The sequence below is a fragment of the Pleurodeles waltl genome, chromosome 12, assembly GCF_031143425.1.
Source record: "Pleurodeles waltl isolate 20211129_DDA chromosome 12, aPleWal1.hap1.20221129, whole genome shotgun sequence".
Taxonomy (NCBI): domain Eukaryota; kingdom Metazoa; phylum Chordata; class Amphibia; order Caudata; family Salamandridae; genus Pleurodeles; species Pleurodeles waltl.
In genome coordinates, this window is record NC_090451.1 from 38726716 (window position 1) to 38735537 (window position 8822).

Consider the following 8822-nt stretch of genomic DNA (forward strand, 5'->3'; position numbering starts at 1 on the left):
GTCAATGGAAAAATCATCCCTGATTATAATACCGTTGACGACATCATCATCATTGACACCATCTACTATGCCACTGGTGCCTGTCAGACAGATAGAGGCTATTCCTACCTCTTCCACGTCTCCAGATCTTCAAGCCATGGTCAGGATCACATCTCTGCCCAGATCAGAGATTTATCCCACAGACATGTCTCCAAGCAAGGTGTCAACTTTAGTACCCGGTCATCTACTGGACTGGGAGGAATCCGATGAGGGTCCATTCGGAGATGCGCACAGCCCATCTCAGCTCCACGTTAAATACCAGGAAGAGGACGACGAGGATGAGTATGACCAATACCAACCATATTACTCACATCAAGAACGCTATTACCAACCAAGAGAGCCTCAGCCAAGAGACTCTATACAGATGCTTTCCTCCTTAATCCAGGACTTACAATCAATGCTACAGGATTATAGGAGGAGGTTCCCAGTTGCAGCAGAAGATCAGCCACCACCGCCAGCTTCTCCTGCTACACCAAGAAACGTCCCTCCTCCTCCAGCTACTCCCAGGATGACACCTCACTCCGTTTTAGCTGCACCCCCTGGAGATGAAGGTTCCACTTCAGGGGAAGAGGAAGAAGAGGAAGGAGAGATTTCTACCCCGCAACATCCCACTGAGGAATGGGATGACTACGTAGCCCCCACTCCTTCTCCACCACCTCCTCGCCCTTCAGATTCTCCACCCGAGGATATAGGTGGTTTCCACAATCTAATGGAGAGGGCTGCCGCACTCTTCCACCTTCCAACATCTGTCTCTCAGTTGGAATGTATCCCTCATGATTTTAAGGAGCAGTCAAGGAAGTCTGTATGGTCCATTCCCATTATTGACTTTATATGGAGCAAGGGTACAAAGGTCATACGCAACCCGGCAACAGTCCCACCAGTGCCGCAAAAATTGGACAAGAAATACAAGGCAACCCAAGACTCTCTGGCATGTCTCACTGGCCATCCAAAGCCTGACTCTGTTATTTTGCAAGCGGCACAAAGGCGTTCTAAGAACCCATCGACGCCTATCTCTACTCCTCCAGACACAGAAGGAAGGAGATTAGATAATGTGGGCAAAAGATTCTCCTCCATGTCAGCAATCACTGTTAGAGCAGTTAATTCATTGGGAATCTTGGGTCATTATCCGGTCGGATATGCAACCTTTCATGGATCTCATCCCTGAAAGCAAGCAAGCAGAGGCACAGAAGATTCTCCAAGAAGGTGAGCGTACGTCGGAGGAGATAATCGACTGCGCTCTAGATATAGCCTCCACCGGCTTTCGTCAGCTGGCTGGTGCCGCGGTGTTACGCCGCCAAGGTTGGCTCAAGGCCACTTTTTTCAGACCTGAAGTGCAGTCCAGAATCCTCAACATGCCCTACGATGGGGAATCTCTCTTTGGCAAGCACGTAGATGACGCGCTCCAGGCCATCAAGACCGACACAGACACTGCCAAGTCCCTAGGTACCCTACAGTACCAGAAACAGCTCTTTCGGGGTGCAAGAGGAAGAGGATTTACCTCATTTCGAGGTTCCTTTCACAGGCAGTACCAGCAACCCCAATATAGGCCGTCCTATCAACAACAGTATAGGCAACCATCCACGGCCTGTTATGCCAGACAGGGAGGAAAGAGAAGACAGGGTTCACAAAACAGAGATCAACCCAGAAAGCAATGATCTACTCCAGGCACCGGCTATCCTTCCCCAATGTTCACACCATCAACAAATAGGAGCAAACATCTCCAACTACATCCAGGAGTGGAAGAACATAATATCAGACAAATGGGTGCTGGATATAGTGACAAGAGGTCATACCCTGGAATTCATACAAAAACCACCGCATCATCCACCAAGAACATGCAGACCGCTCCGTCTTTGTCTGCTTCAGCAGGAAGTATTCCTTATGCTTGCCAAGGGAGCTATAGAAAGAGTTCCAGTTCTGCAAAGAGGTCTTGGATTCTACTCCCATTTCTTCTTGATAAAGAAAAAGTCAGGGGAATGGCGACCGATACTAGATCTCAGGAAATTCAGCAAGTTCCTCGGAAGCAATCTTTTCAGATGATCATGCTGTCGGATATCCTGCACCTTCTCAATCCTGGAGATTTTATGACAGCTATGGATCTCCAGGATGCTTATTTCCACATACCAATACATCAGAAACATCGCAAATATCTCCGCTTTACTGTGGCCGGTGCCCATTATCAATTCAAAGTTCTCCCATTCGGGCTGAGGTCAGCTCCACGAATCTTCACAAAATGCCTTGCCCCAGTCGCAGGTCTACTCCGCAGCAGGGGTTTCCAGGTGTTTCCATACCTGGACGACTGGCTCATAAAAGCTCCTTCTTCACTACTAGCCCCCAGGGCTACAAACGCTTGCCTGAAGTTATTGCGCAGTTTGGGGCTAACAGTAAATCTACAGAAGTCGGTCATTCTTCCCTCATGCAGGAGTCTCTTCCTGGGTGCAGAATTAGACACCATCAAAAACAAAGCATACCTAACTCCGGCACGGCAGCAGAAACTAACCAACTTAGTTGTCAGTATTTCCATAAAAAAGTTAATTTCAATGCAACTGTTCAAGTCGCTTCTGGGCATGATTTCCTCAGCCATCGTCCTAGTTCGACTGGCAAGGCTGAGAATGAGACAGTTGCAAGAAGAATTACAACTCCAATGGACCCAGTCACAAGGGTCCTTCGACGAATTAATAACTGTCACGCCACAGATTCAGCAGGCGCTGAAGTGGTGGTCTCAGACCAACCATCTCTCCCAAGGTCTTACGTTCCTAACACCAATGACAGACTTTATCATCACCATAGACGCTTTCTTGGAAGGCTAGGGAGGCCCTTTACAAGACATGCACATTCAGGGAAGATGGTCCAATCTTCAGAAAGGAATGCACATAAACCCACTGCAACTGAAAGCGATCCATCTCACGCTCAAGGCTTTTCTTCCACGCATCGCAGGGTCCTCAGTGTTGGTCAGGACGGACAACACAACAAGTATGTTTTACATCAACAAGCAGGGAGGAACAAGATCCCTCTCCCTCTGAAGGGAAGCTCAGTCTCTTTGGAACTGGCTCACACTGAACAACGTCTGCCTCAGGGTGGAGCACCTGCCAGGGGTCAACAACGCCCTAGCGGACTCTCTCAGCAGGACGGACGACAATTGCCACGAGTGGGAACTAAACCAGAGCATACTCGACGGCATCTTCCAACGATGGGGTCAGCCGATCCTAGACTTGTTTGTCACCAACCTGAACGCCAAAGGCCAGTTCTACTCCAGTCGATACACACTCCAGGGGTCGTGGGGAAATGCTCTTTTGATGAGATGGTCCGGGATCTTTGCCTACGCTTTCCCCCCAATCCTGTTGATCCCCAGGCTCCGCAGGAAAATTAAGTCTGAATGCTGCAAGATCATTCTCATAGTCCCCAGATGGTCCAGACAGTACTGGTACACGGAGCTCCTACTCCGGTCCGTGGCCAATCCAGTCCGCCTTCCTTGCAACCACGACCTTCTCACGAAGAATCAGGGTCTAATTCTTCATCCCAATCCAACTTCTCTTCAATTGCATGCTTGGCTCCTGAGTTCAGAGGGTTTCAGGGTATGAACATCGATCAGACATGCAGACTGATTTTATCTAGGGCACGAGCAGAGAGCACAAATAAGACGTACAAACTCAAGTGGAAAAGATTTTGTGTTTGGTGCTCTCAGAACAACTTCCACCCGTTACAAATCAAGCCTGAACAAATTCTTTCGTACCTTCTCACACTCTCTAAGGCTGGTCTTTGCCATGCATCAGTCAAGATTCACCTAGCAGCTATAGCCTCCTATAGGCGATCGGCTGAGATGCCCTCAATCGGCTCATCCAGAATCATTAAGCAGTTCATGAAAGGACTCTTCCGCACCTTCCCTCCGGTGCGGCTACCTCCGCCAGAGCGGCATCGCAATATAGTCCTGTCCCAGCTCATGAAAGCTCCTTTCGAACATATTCACAGGGCGGAACTCAAGTACATCACATGGAAGGTGGCAACCCTGCTTGCTCTCACTTCCACCAGGAGAGTCCGTGATATACAGGCTTTTACGACTAAACCTTTTCTGTTTTTTTCTGATGACTTTGTTATGCTCAGGACCAACCCCAGATACATTCACAAGGTGCCATCTTCATTCCATCTCAATGAGCCCGTGATACTACAAACCTTTTTTCAAAATCCAACTACAATCGCAGAAAAAACTCTAAATTCTTTGGACATCAAACAATGCCTCAAATTTTACCTTCAAAGTACCAAACAAATCAGTAAATCAGATCAGCTCTTGGTATCGTATTCTCTTGGACGACAAGGAACAGGGGTCACCAAGGCCACTATAGCCCAGTGGATTTCCTTTACTATTCAGTTCTGTCACACCAAAGCAGGAAAAGCGTTGACTAGGCGCCCGAGAACCCACTCCACGAGAGCAGTCTCCACATCGGCTGCTTTGTTTCAGGGTATTGCCCTGGATAAGATATGTCAAGCTGCGACATGGAAAACTACGCACTCCTTTACGCAGCACTATTGTTTGGAGTCCTCACAGAGAACTGACTCTCTAGTTGGACAAGCTGTTCTACGTCATCTCTTTCATTAAGGTGAGACCTTTCCTTGGTTGTGTAGAAACTGTTTGATACGCAAGTAGTCCATAATTGCTATGCAATATACTTTGACATGCTTCTATATATGTATGTATTTAGTTATATGTATATATGTGTATATATGGATGTTCAGTATATATGTGTATATGTACATAGAATTATCTATATTTGTTTGAACTTCATAATACAAGATTTATGAGCTAACTATTTCAAACAGGTTGTAAAGGATTTCCATGCTCGCACCCTCCATCCACTGTGAGTATAATGTTTATCAACAGTACTGCTGGCTATTCAGGTTCAAGCATGTGAATTTATGAAAGATCCAATACTGGATAAGAAAACAAGTTACTTACCTGTAACTACTATTATCCAGTATTGGTATCTTTCATAAATGCACATGCGACCCACCCTCCTCCCCTTAGACGCTCGCATTTCCTCTCAGGTTATAATATTTCACTCTCGTGCTGGAACATCTGAGGGAAGGAGCTTCTCTGGAGAGTGTTCTAGAGGGTGCTGGTGCCTGATTGGCCAGCAGGCAAGTTTGGGTCCTTTTCACAAAAGGACCTGGATAGGCTGTATGAGTGGCTGGTATTTCCATTATAGCCTATGGCAAAAATAATTATTTGTTAATTATTGCTATTTTATGTACCGTGGGACTCCCACTTCGACAACGGGGATGATTCAAGCATGTGAATTTATGAAAGATACCAATACTGGATAACTGTAGTTACAGGTAAGTAACTTGTTTTCTTCTCTTTGATGATCAGGGATGTGAAACTGACTAGCATCATACGTTTTTTAAAACTTTATTGTCACATCAAATTGGGTTGAGAAGCGGCCTTCACATCTCCCCTTACAGCCGGCCCCCTGTCCTCCACATGGCATTTCAACACTTTTAAATATGCTCAACATGTCTCCACTTTATGTAGATTCCTTCAAACTCCACAGGAAGGACAACTTCACCTACTTTCAAGTTGTGCTTAACCAGCAGACAGATGCTGTGTATGAGTTGCTGAACAGAATGCCAAAACTTCACTTGGTTTATGGGGCTTCTTTAAAACATCTCCACTGTAATCACATTTTACACACTAAACCTGGGACCTGCTCCCATTGAAGTCTCTTCTGGTAAAGTTGAAAACATAAAGGAACTCTGATTGGAGTGATTGAATTTCTGATCAATTTATAAGTGAAAGGAAAAGTCATGGCATTCATGTTTGCTAGGTTCGGCTTTGAATTGATGAAAAGGAGGGTTTGGTACATAACCCACTGTACATCAATGATGAGCAGGAGTCACTGTGAGGATTGTGATTGGCTGACTCAGCCGTATCCTTGACTGAAGTGATGAAGGGGACAGGCTGGTGGTGCCCTGTATAATAGCTCAGACACTGAAGGCTGAGTGTCAGTCTAATTCCAATGGGTTGATGGGGGGTTTGTTCCAAGCTCACCGTGGGTTGAGGTGATGAAGAAGGAGAGACAGTGTCAGGCTCGTCATTGGCCAGTGTGTTGAAGACAAAGTTTGGTCACTGGCTCAGCACTGGTCCACGTGAGGAAGATAGGGTTTGGTTCCATGCACATCATTGGCAGCGGTGCTGATGCCATGAGGATAATGTCAAATAAGCAGATGGACAGCATCCTGGGTGATGTCACTCTTCATGAAAGGCAATGAATTATTTCTGTATGGGAAAGAAATACAAGAGGGTGTTAATGGAAACAAATTGTACATCAGATTCAAAGTACGAATAACAAGAATACAATGGTAGTGCTGTCCCATAGAGGATACTTGAACAGCAAACCCATTATTTCCTCACTAATCGCCCCTACAGCAGAGGTGAGATAAGTCATAACAGAGGAGTTGCAGTTTGAGCCCTTGTGTTCTCCCACCTACCCATCATAAGGAAGTCCAAGGGCTGGATTAAAGAGACGTGGCCTGGTCTGGTCTCGGGCGGGTGAGGTCTTGGTCCAGTCTTCGCCCAGGCACGTCCCGTGTAGGTGCGCATTCCATGGGCCCTACCTCCTCCAAGGAGCACCTGTGAAAAGCAGTGTTGGATACTGAGTCCAGTTATCCCCCAATCCCATCCAAAGCGTTGTACTAGTCATTATAATACTTTTCTATTTCTGCTTCTTTATTTTCACATAATGCTGACAACCATGTCCGAGGACACTGAGGCATTATTCTTTCATGCACAGGTGTGATAAGAAGGTGCCTGTCATGGACCAGGTGCAAACATTCATCCCGTCACCGAAACATACAACAAGAATAAAATGCAATAGGTGAATGTGCACCTCACACACAGATATGTTGCAAGACTCCTGTTCTGATAAGACGTCATATGTCACAGGTTTCATCTTTCAGATATTATATTTTTACCACTTGGTTTTGCCGGATTCCATCTTACAAAGGTCTGGTTTTAGCAGGTGCCCATCAACACATGAAAACACATCAACAGACAACACAAATATCAGAGCAGGAAAGCCTCACCTCTGATGATGTCTTTATCGGATCCTTTTGTGAAACTCACTTCCGGGCTCTCGTCTACTCTGGGCGAGGATCACTCACTGCTGGTGTCCTAGATTGGAATAAGAGGTAGAAACACCTACAAACATCCTGACTAAACTAACAGGGCCACAGCTCCACCCTACAGAGCAATCTTAGGAAAAGCATTTTACCAAGACAAAGCAGGCACAAGAAACCCCAAAACACCCAGGGCTAACAGGATTCCATATGAACATGGAAAACGCAAAAGCCCCGCAACCCATTTACAATAGATGCAAATAACACAGCAGTGAAAAGAGGCATAAAAGCAGTGTACTAGCAGAGGTATCTAACTACCATTAGTGGCCCTGTTCATGCAAGGTGAGCCTGCTGTGTGCCAATGACAGCTGTAGAACGAATAAAACATTACAAACACCACAAGGCAAACAAGTGCAAAAACAAATGGGTCAGGGCTAACCGGATTCCATATCAACATGGAAAACGCAAAAGCCCCACAGTTCAAATGAGAATAAACAGCAAATAACACAATAATACACACAAGACTTGACGTGTATTTACAGGCAGGGCCACTGGAATTATGCGGCATAGGAGGGCCAAATTATGCAGCAGGGTTGATTTAAATCACACACCTAACAAAGGCAAACTGTGCAGCACAATGTGGTACATTTTGGGATAGTGTTATTTCATTATTCAGTGAGTTTTAAACTTGGTAAGACTGTCGGGGTGTTGTTTGCACCTCATTAGTACTAGTTTAGCACCCACATATAGCAATAAGTGACAGTAAGGTGACCAGTTCAGTTTTCCAAAGGGCCCTCCACAGCTCGGCTACAAGTGAACTGTTTGAGCTAAAAATACTTTTTGTTGAAATCTGCAGATTAAAGGGCAGGTGATGGATTATGTGGCAAATGCCGCACATCTATAATTATGCGAGCTATGCCACAGCCGCACAATCGCATAATTCCAGTGGCCCTGACTCACAGGTATGTAACATTTGTGACTTGGCTCCTGAGGTGCATGTGGTACCTATTCTACCTAAACAATTCTTTCTTGACAAAAGAATAAAACATTCTGCAACTTTCAGAACTTTGAATAAAATGGCTTCTGCGCATGAGCGCCGAAAGGCACAGGTCCTACCGTAGGATGTCTTCACACAAGCTGCCTCCCTTCAGGGGGCCCTGTGCGGTTCTTCAAAGCGAGTATCCTGCAGGAAGGATGGAAACAGGTCACACTACAAACCATCCCAGGGTGTCAACACTGGCGGCACATTTACATACACAAGAGACCTTTAAAAGAACACCAAATACTTTTGGATGACTTTGTTGCTACAGGACGTGCCTGCGTCCGAATGTTGTTATTGGTTCATGCACCGACTGGGCCCTGTGGAAGCATCAAGCATTTAATGCCCTTCATAAGAAGAACCTCGTTCATTCTGAGCCTTCCTTGACAGCTCTCATCCTGACCCCTTGTTCTAGAAGCACCTCCACCAGAAAAGTATAACTTTCTTCACAGCATTTGTATACAGGGTTTGTTACAAGATTTCGTTTGTTCCACCCCTCTTTAACCCTGATCTCCTGTATTCAGGCTCCTGTGGTAGTTAATCTACTATAACCACGAGAGTGTTTGTGTGTAGTTGCTGTGTGTTACCATAAGCCAGGAGAAATAGAAAATACATTTTGATGTATTTATCACTT

At 45.8% G+C, this 8822-nt stretch overlaps 1 long non-coding RNA gene across 1 annotated transcript; it reads right to left on the minus strand.

Moving 5' to 3' along the window:
• Window positions 1–5414: 5414 nt before the first annotated feature.
• On the minus strand, window positions 5415–7575 carry LOC138268537 (uncharacterized). Its single transcript, XR_011200025.1, has 3 exons — window positions 7117–7575; window positions 6523–6664; window positions 5415–6310 (listed from the first exon to the last, which is right to left on the minus strand). It is a non-coding gene; the product is annotated as an uncharacterized lncRNA (long non-coding RNA).
• Window positions 7576–8822: the final 1247 nt, after the last annotated feature.